Source organism: Barbus barbus, assembly GCF_936440315.1.
Source record: "Barbus barbus genome assembly, chromosome: 1".
NCBI classification, from domain to species: Eukaryota; Metazoa; Chordata; class Actinopteri; order Cypriniformes; family Cyprinidae; genus Barbus; species Barbus barbus.
In genome coordinates, this window is record NC_136729.1 from 29,988,071 (window position 1) to 29,998,650 (window position 10,580).

Below are 10,580 nucleotides of genomic sequence, written 5' to 3' on the forward strand. Positions count from 1 at the left end.
TATGGGTCACCATACTTGGCAGTATGTCACTTCTCTTTAAATGCCTCTAATCATGAATGTGTCAAATCATACAAAAACCAGAAAAGACGAAGAAGGAAAAAAAACTAAAAAACCAAGTCATTTAAAAATAGCTGGAGCGGTTTATTTTAATTGCCGATTTTGTTGGGTATCTTCAGTTTGTGACACAGGACAAAGCATGAGACCCTGCATGACTGTGTCATGATATGGGTTTCTTCACAGCACGTCCTCAGAGCAGTTTCAGATTCTCAGTTGTAAGTTTTGATGTTTATTTTTCACAAAAAATGTGAGCTACAAAACATCACATATGCAGAGACACATTTACATGCAAGTTGGAGAGAATGGCAGATACTAATGAGTGGAGTGTTTTCCTCATGGCAGCGCTTGCTACGTTTAGCTGCTGTGTCGACTCATTAAACATTCCTTCTTTATCACAATCATCGCCTAGCAAAGCGACAGAACTAAAGACAGTTTCAGCACACATTTATGTACGACACGGTCTCATCATGGAAAGGCATGAACGAAAAAAGCTAAAGGCCAAAAAGAAAGAAAAACGTGTCAGCCGTTAAACAGAAACAGCACGCTTTGCGCAACATCTTCTCTCCTTTTTGTTACTTTTCTCACTCGTTCAATCGCCCCTTCAAACACATCTCCCATTTCCATTTTATTTCTTTTTTCCTCTTTCTAACAAAATTCCTCCCTTGCTCTCACTTTTTCCCTGAGAGAGGTATAAATAGTGGGCTGTCTGTCAGAAGATGTGTGGAGTGACAGAGTCACGGGCTCTTTGATTCCCCAGGTGATTGGCCCTTTCTTTCCCTGTGACAGCACACCTGCTGCCTTACACTCTGCTGGGGAGACACAGAAGAGCAGCAAGAGAGAGAAAGAGAGAAAGATTGAGCGAGAGAAGTGGGAGTTAGTGGGGGAGGCTTAGAAAAAGATTAACTTAAGCTCTAGGTTTGGATCAATATAAAATGATTATTAATAATAGATTAATAGATAGACTAGGTGGGCAAGAGAGAGCCATATTAAGATCAATATATATAAAGACAGAGACAGAGAAAGAGAAAGAGAGAGAGAGAGTGAGTGTACAGAAAGAGAAAGCAAATCCCTCAGTTGTGTCAGGAGTGTGTCTCAGCTAATCCGAGCTCATAACAGGCTATAAGGTCACTCCATTTTGTGTATACAGCAAAAGCTGCTCATAACAAAACACACCGTTGACTCAACCACATCCAGAAGCAGTGTTTAAACTTATGCACAGCAGGTCATTATCTACAAGGAAACAATAGGCAAGACCATTTCTTGCCACCAAAATCTAGTTTGACTTGTTGAGTGGGTGGTATGGCCACAATCTTACATCACAGTAACAGTATATATCAGATATTCAACATATATTACATAACTAATACATCAACAACCATAAGTAAAGACTCTTACTTGTAGCAAATTAGCTCAAAGTGAGATGAACATAATTTATAATGGGTTGTTATCCATTATATATTCATCTTCAGGAATTAACTGTAGCATTAATAGTACAATACAATTATTTGTTTGTCCGCAGTACGGACAGTTGCAATCGTCTCTTGACTGTAAGGAAAATTATTTCTCTGGTCATGAAAAATAATTCCCTTCTTAATACATCGCTCATTAGCATGTAACAAAACCGGAACCTTAAACTGACCTTGTTTCTGTGAGCTGCAGACACAGACAACCAAGTGTGAATACATATGGATGTTTATTAAACTACACTACAGGGGGAACATGTAACATTGAACTAAACACAAACATACACACATTAAACATAGATGCCAATGGAAGGAAGGCATGGAGGGAGAGAGAGAGAGAGAGAGAGAGAGAGAAAAGGAGGAAGAGGATTTGCACATCAGCTAAACACAACCTGTTAGACCCATCAAAGAATTACATCACCTTAATCAAAAGGGGTCGAAGCCTAGGAGCGCGTCTAAACAGTTAACAAGCGGTTACTTGCACTGGTTTGTTGATGCTGAGTAAAGTGTCCTGCTGCATGTATAATGCGTTTCTTAATTCTTGATGAATTCCTTTGGGAGTGGAAGCTTCGTTATTCCAGCCATGGGTTGATGGGTCCGAAGTTAACTCGCCAAAGTTACTGAACTCAAAACTGCCAGAAGCTCGGACTCCCTCCGAAAGGGGAGTCGCGAGGTTTCCGCGGTTATGTGCCTGTTCAGGGCAACGAAGGTGAAGAGAAGAGAGCGTCTTTTCGGTGTGGGAGAAGTTTATATCTGACCCAGTTACACCCATTTCTGGTCAGGTCGACCAATAACAAGGCACATATAGTTTCAGCGGGAAAGTGTTTCTTTGTCTCACTTGACACCTCATTTGCATGTTTTATGACTGTTCCGCTCAATCAGTGTAATTCTTCCCACAGTACCATAAGAATAGAATGATGCATTTCACAAGGTCACAGTGTAGATCATTGTTTGAGAAATAAAGAGCAGATCATTTTGATATCAAGAACGGGACATCTAGCAGATATTAAACCAGAGATACATTCATACACCCGAATATAAGTATTTAGAGCTTACTAATACAAATAACGAGTGGTTATTTGTAGTATACATTCATACACCCGAATATGAGTTTTTAGAGCTTACTAATACAAATAACGACAGGCTACTATAATAAGGAAACACACAAACAACACATGCCTATACCAGATACCTTTGTAACTGAATAATTATGGTCTAAGTAAAGGAAATATCTCTATGCGTGTGTGTTGTGTGTGTGTTGTACTCCACTGGTCAGCCAGGCCTGGTACCGAGGGTCATTTAGTTCTCTTGGAATGTGTTTGAAGTCCGATGGAGTGAACAGATAGTCAATTCTGCTTAGCATCTGACAGTGGGGGGGACAACCACTGGCAATTAAGCACCCATATAAATGTAGAATGTGGGGCCAGGTCTGTGAATTATTTAGCCAATGTTAAATGCTAAAAGGGGTCTCTTAAGACATAAAGCCACAATGACCATCAAGGATCATAAGCAGATGCTACATACTATACCATGGTAACCTTATGTTCTTACCTCAAGGAGTTTTTAAATAACCCTTAAATTTAGTTTTGCTGGTCTAACTTAATGCATTTAGGTTGATTCAAAGTAAGAAGAAAAAAATTAATTAACTTCGATGTTTTTAAAAAGTAAACACTTTTCTAGTGTTTAATTACTGTCAAAAAAAGCTCTTAAAAGCAAATATTTTAGGCTTTTATGATAAATTGCTTGTGATGTTTCTCATTTTTAAGTCTTTTAATAATAGCATCTGCCGAATGAATAGATGTAGCATGTGAACAATTTCTATTTTTCAATATTGCAGTGACATAAAAATGATAGTGTGGGTTGATGGGTGGGGCAGGGCTTGACGTAAAGCAAAAAGCAAGATTATTCATAAGAAATGAATGATAAGTCTGGCATCAGTACAAAGACAGCTTAACATTACAAAACACTTTCGAAGGAAAAAAACAAAAACACAATAGCAATACGACTGCATGAGCTACATTTGAAGGCTTTATAAATAAATCACTTTCATTACAATCGTCTCTCAATTGGAAGGATAGATAGATAGATAGATAGATAGATAGATAGATAGATAGATAGATAGATAGATAGATAGATAGATAGATAGATAGATAGATAGATAGATAGATAGATCTATCTGCACCTCTAAATGAACGTTTTGTAGTTTTAAAATTTCTATAAATAAAAAAAACGAATAAAAGGTGGTGTTCCAACACAAAATATAAAAAGAAATGTCTACTATAAGTTTCTGCATCTGCTTAAATTTCTTCTTTATTAAACTGCACTGCAGATTTCCTTTACCAGTTAACACAATTCTAACATTTCACTGTAATATACACTGCATATACAGAACACTGTCTTCACTAAAAAGAACTGTTTTGCCCACCCAAAATGCTCCCATAAGCACCGTGAGAGCATCAGGGTGCCTGTATGAGGAGCTGCTTAACATGACCTGCCAGTCAGAAGCACTCCCAGTGTGAGAGATGGATAGAGACACTGAGAGCCTTGGGGGAGAGAGAGGGGAGGGTGGTGAAGGCCTCTCAGGAGCTCTGATAGATGGATGAATGCCATGCTGGAGCCAGAGGGCCATCAGCGATTGTGCAAAACTGATAAACATCACAGCCTCCTTCTGAATAAAGTTCCTAAACTTCCTTTCTGCTCACTGTACCGGCACTGCAGCTAGCGGTTCCAGATTCATACAGCGAAAGACATGCAATAGAGATTTTAAAGGAAATATTTAACCTGGATGATGGGAAACAGATGGAGGAATGATGGAGGAAATCAAAAAGGTTGGTTTGTGTAAGAGAAAGAGAGAGAGTGAAAGAGAAAGAGAAACTCACTAACAAGGCTGTAAACAGAAGCATGTAATAAGTGTAATAAGTAAAGCCTAAAAGCAACAATGTGGGATTAAGACAATATACAACACTGTTGGACCGGACTTGAGGTTGTTATGGAAACGGAATTAAAACCACACTCGGACAACAGGAAAGAGAAAACACAAGCTGTCAAATGACTGCATAAATCAATGTCATTAAAAGACAAGAATAGCAGTAAAAAAATAGCTGTGGATCAAAGCCCCGCCGGAAGAAAATTAATCAGCATTTAGAGACAAGAAAAAGGGCAACAAAAGCATTAAGGTGCAATGTTTTCCCGCCTGCTTTATGTTACTGAAGTACAAGCTCAATAATCTGCAAATTCATACAGTAAGAATTGCAACATACGTACAGACGCATCAAAGAAATCAAATAAACTCTTTTATCACCCATATTATCCTTCATAGCTATCTCTTTCCTTCATGCTTTTTACATGGCAAATTATTACATAGTACTTACAAAACAAATAAGGGTCAATGACGTGAGGCCCATTTTTGTGTCTGGAACTATTGAGGGATACAGAAATTAAAAATGTGATTCATACAGAAACTTATAAGGTTGTATTAACCAGCACAGGGTGTTATTAGGGATTAGAAGTGAAGAAAACAGAAAAAAATAAAAAAATAATACATTTTGAAAACACCACTGAAAATACAACAGGAGAGGCATGAATGAATATTTAGGGAGATAAATGAAAGTAAGAGAGAAAGTGTAGCTTAGTTCAGTACAATAATTAATGGGATATTGTTTATTGAATCATGACCATAAGCAAGAGCACAATGTATGTTGCTCTTTACACACTGGGAAAAAAAGAATAAAAAAAAGATAAAAAGATAAAACTAAAAGAGCTCTTTCCACAGAGGTTTGTAATATATCAATCTCACATCAAAGGGCAAGTGTTAAAAAAATGTCAAAATGTCAAAAGTTAAATTGACAGACATAGTATATGTAGTGCAACCTCTGGGTGAACATGTTGCCAATTTCTTAATTAAAAGTAATTCTGATATTTTGTGGTTGTTTCAGTAAAAAAAAAAAAAAGGTGGCGTTACAATACAAAGAAAAAACATGATTAAAAGCTGAAATTCTTCAAAACAAAAATGTTGGCAAGTAGTTTGTGTTTTGTTTTATTTCTTTATGCATGTATGTATTGTGGCAGGGTGGAAGGAACACGTGAACAGTAGATGGAGGATGGAGAAGTTAGGGATGAAACCGTGATAGTACCCTGCCAACCCCAAAAATGCTTGTACCTGGGACTTCATGCTGGGCTTTGGGGAGGACCGGACCGCTTCCATCTTCTTTTCTTGGGGCTTGATGAAGCCCTGCCTGACCTGGAAGCCTAGATACTTTGCCTCAGACAGGCCCAGGTGACATTTCCGGGGGTTGGCGGTGAGCCCAGCCCTATGCAGCTCCATTAGCACCCTCCGCAGACGATCCAGGTGGTCTTCCGAACGCTCGGAGTGGATGACCACGTCATCCAGGTACGCCGTGGCGTAGGACTGGTGGGGCCGCAACAAGATGTCCATCATGCGCCGGAACGTGGCAGGAGCCCCGTGCAGGCCGAAGGGAAGGGTCTGGTACTGCCAATGCCCACCGAGGGTACTGAAGGCCGTTTTGGGTTTGGCCATTTCAGAGAGGGGCACTTGCCAGTATCCTTTTGTCAAGTCTAGTGTAGAGATGTACCGGGCCATTCCCAGGCGATCAAGGAGCTCATCCACCTGAGGCATTGGGTATCCGTCAAGACTCGGTAGAGAAGTTGCCAGACGATGGCTCCGGTTGGTGTGTGGATCTTGTGTTGGAGGATCTGGGTCCGCCTGGGGGTTGAGGAGAACACATCGGGGAACTGACCGACCAGGTGCTGCAGCTCCGTCTTCTGAGCCGCCGACAGCTGTGGATTAATGTCCACTACCACTGTGTCCACGGTGGTGAGGGCGGCGAGCTGGTCCCTTGTCCCCACCCATTTCTTCAGCAGGTTGATGTGATAGAGTTGGTCTGTTTTCCGCCTCCCCGTCTGGCGGATACGGTAAGTAACAGGCCCAAGCTTCTCAGTGACAGTATACGGGCCCTGCCAGTTGGCCAGGAACTTGCAGGCGGAGTTGGTGACAAGCACCATTACCCGGTCTCCAGGCTGGAACTCTCACGGCTGGGCGGCTCGGTTGTAATGCCGGTGCTGCACCTGTTGGACCTTGGCGAGGTGTTCCCGGAAAAAGGGCATGACCCAGTCGATCCTTTCCCTCATTTCCTTCACATGCTCAATCACCGAGCGGTGGGGCGCAGGCTGTTGTTCCCACGCTTCTTTGGCCACGTCCAATAGCCCCCGGGGCTGGTGCCCGAACAACAGCTTGAATGGGGTGAAGCCAGTTGACGCCTGAGGTACCTCACTTATCCCGAACATCACATAAGGGAGCATGAGGTCCCAGTCCCAGTTGTCTTTGGCTACCACTCACTGTAGTATTTGTTTGAGGGCTTGCTTGAATCGTTCTACAAGGCCGTCAGTCTTGGGATGGTATATGGAGGTCCTCAGTTGCTTCACCTTGAGGAGGGTGCACAGGTCAGCCATTAGCCGGGACATAAAGGGGTTCCCCTTGTCGGTCAGTATCTCGGTGGGGATGCCTACCCAGCTACAGAGCAGGAAGAGCTCACGGGCGTTGGACTTAATGGTGGCCTTTCGGAGGGGCACTGCTTCCGGGTACCGGGTGGCGTAATCCACAATCACCAGGATGTGTTCATGGCCCTGGGCAGACTTAGGCAACTGCCCTGCTAGGTCCATCCCGATGCGCTCGAAGGGCACCTCAATGATGGGCAGTGGAATCAGCGGGCTGGGGGGAGGTGTCCGCGGAGGCGTTCTTTGGCAAGTAGGGCAGGCCTGACAGAACCATTTGACTTCGGCCTCCATCCCTGGCCAGTGGAAGCGGCCACGGATCCGGTAGGTGGTGTTTTTAGCCCCAAGGTGGCCCGCCAGGGGGTGCGAGTGGGCCAACTCTAGCACCGTCTATGTCTTCGTCCGGGGCAACACCAGTAAAGTTTTTTCCTCCCCCCTTCGCTGCGCGACACATTAGAGCAGGCCATTTCGGATGATGAAATGTGGGAGAGGATGGGGCCCAGGCTGAGTTTCCTTTTCTTCCACCATGCGCACTTGAGCCCAGCAATGCTTTAGCCAGTCATCCTCACGCTGTTCTTTGGCGAATGACCCGCCTCTGGTCACCTGCTGAAATCGGTCATAGGTTAGAATTGGGTTGTGGGGACTCACCATCTCTCCCGCTGTCCGAGGCCAGCAAGGCGGGGCGACGACGGGCTCCTTTCGCTGGCGACGGCTCCCTTTGTACAGCGACAGCAAGCAGGCGTCCAAACCCTGGCCAGTCTCTCTCATTAAGGACGGGAACCGTTAGATCCTTCACCATGCCTACTTCCACCGGCCACGCGCCAGGTGCAGCGGAGATGGTCACTCTCCGGGCCGGGACATGTCGCATGTCTCCATGCACACAAGTGATCGGAAGGGTAGCCTTGGTTTCTCCGCGGGGTGTGAGGATGCGGGACTTTCTTCAAGATGGCGTCGCTGTGTTCGGACGCCATCCAGGTCGCTCTGCTAAGATTGTGTTTTTATTTACTTTTTTACTTACTTTTACTTTCTCTTTTTACACATCTCATGTCGGCACTGATCACCTACTTATATTTCACTGCTGGTTATACACTGTATAATTGTGTATGTGACGAATAAAAAATCTTGAATCTTGAATATTGTACTAGGCTGACCGCACTGCCAGAGTCCAGAAGAGCTGGAAATGTGCGGCCATTGATTTTTACCTCCTCTTCCGGAACCCCCGCGGGTAGGTCTATGCATAATGCAGCCTGCCAGCCACATCCGTGCGGGAGATGTGGGGTCCGCTGTTGACATGGGTTCGTCCTTTTGAGTGGGAGCCGCCGGCCTGACTACTAGTCGCAAGGTGCCTTCTGGAGCGTGTTGCTCCTGGACCACCCTCCGGGGAAATGGCAACGCTCGCTCCCCAGCATCCTGGTGTTGGGCAGCATCCGCCAGCTCTACCGCCTCGACGAGCTCGGCCACGGTGGTGAGGCTCCGCATCCAGACAGCTTGGCGGTGAGACCTCGGGAGGGCACGGAGGAACCGGTCGATGACGACGCACTCCGCTACCTGGACAGCTGTGGGCTCCCCATCCAGCAGCCAATGCCGAGCGAGGCGGGATAATTCTGTGGCTTGAGCTCGGGCTGCGAAGCGGGGTTTAAACTCCCAGTCGTGGAAGTACTGGGCCGCGCAGACCGAAGAAAGCCCCAGCCGGGCCAGGATTTCCTTTTTCAGCTCGCCGTATTTGCTTGAAACATCGGACGGCAGGGCGAAGTAGGCTCGCTGAGCCTCGCCGGTGAGGAGGGGCGCCACCAACAATGACAAGGCACAGAAAACTGCATAAGCTCTTCTGTATCAGCCGCAACACAAGGATACAGAAGAGCGTACACAGTTTGCGTCCAGTGGATTATCTTTAAAATGGTGACACAGAGAGGAGACGAGTTGTTGGAAAAAAGTTGTTGTATACAAAAAGTATTCTCGTCGCATCATAAAATTCAGATTGAACCACTGATGGCAGATGGACTATCCTGACGATGCTTTTCATACTTTTCTATGCCTTGTCAGTGTTAATTACTTGGCAGTCAATGGGACAGTCACGAGCCTCCCAGTTTTCATCTAAAATATCTTAAATTGTTTTCTGAAGACAAACTAAGCTTTTACGGGTTTGGAACGACATGGGGGTAAGTGATTAATGACAAAAAAATTCATTTTGGGGTATATTTGTAGCAATAGCCAAAAATATATCGTATGGGTTAAAATTATCCATTTTTCTTTTATGCCAAAAATCATTAAGATATTAAGTAAAGATTATGTTCCATGAAGATATTTTGTAAATTTTCTACAGTAAATATATTAAAACTTATTTTTTTGATTAGTAATACGCATTGCAATTTTCTCAATATTTAGATTTTTTTGCACCTTCAGATTCCAGATATTCAAATAGTTGTATATCAGCCAAATATTGTCCTATCCTGACAAACCATACAGGTGCTGGTCATAAAATTATAATATCATGAAAAAGTTTATTTATTTCAGTAATACCATTCAAAAAGTGAAACTTGTATATTAGATTCATTCATTACACACAGACTGATATATTTCAAATGTTTATTTCCTTTAATTTTGATGATTATAGCTGACGACTAATGAAAGTCCCAAATTCAGTATCTCAGAAAATTAGAATATCAATTAAGACCAATGCAAAAAAAAATATTTTTAGAAATGTTGGCCAACTGAAAAGTATGAACATGAAAAGTATGAGCATGTACAGCACTCAATATTTAGTCGATCAGTCTGTGGCACTGCTCAGGTGTTATGAGAGCCCATGTTGCTCTGATAGTGGCCTTCAGCTCTTCTGAATTGTTGGGTCTGGTGTATTGCATCTTCCTCTTCACAATACCCCATAGGTTTTCTATGGGGTTAAGGTCAGGCGAGTTTGCTGGCCAATCAAGAAGAGGGATACCATGGTCCTTAAACCAGGTACTGGTAGCTTTGGCAGTGTGTGCAGGTGCCAAGTCCTGTTGGAAAATGAAATCTGCATCTCCATAAAGTTGGTCAGATGCAGGAAGCATGAAGTGCTCTAAAACTTCCTGGTAGACGGCTGCGTTGACCTTGGACCTCAGAAAACACAATGGACCAACACCAGCAGATGACATGGCACCCCAAACCATCAATGACTGTGGAAACTTTACACTGGACCTCAAGCAACGTGGATTATGTGCCTCTCCTCTCTTCCTCCAGACTCTGGGACCTTGATTTCCAAAGAAAATGCAAAATTTACTTTCATCAGAGAACATAACTTTGGACCACTCAGCAGCAGTCCAGTCAAGATGCTTTTGACGCTGTCTCTTGTTCAAGAGTGGCTTGACACAAGGAATGCGACAGCTGAAACCCATGTCTTGCATACGTCTGTGCGTGGTGGTTCTTGAAGCACTGACTCCAGCTGCAGTCCACTCTTTGTGAATCTCCCCCATTTTTTTGAATGGGTTTTGTTTCACAATCCTCTCCAGGGTGCGGTTATCCCTATTGCTTGTACACTTTTTTCTACCACATCTTGTCCTTCCCTTCGCC

The 10,580-nt window shown here is 43.7% G+C and overlaps 1 protein-coding gene across 1 annotated transcript in view; it reads right to left on the minus strand.

Moving 5' to 3' along the window:
- LOC306876406 (neural-cadherin-like) overlaps nucleotides 1–10,580 on the minus strand; it is a gene marked incomplete at both ends in the record, with an annotated part of 304,042 nt that overhangs the window by 192,334 nt on the left and 101,128 nt on the right. The gene's annotated exons all lie outside the window — the stretch shown is intronic.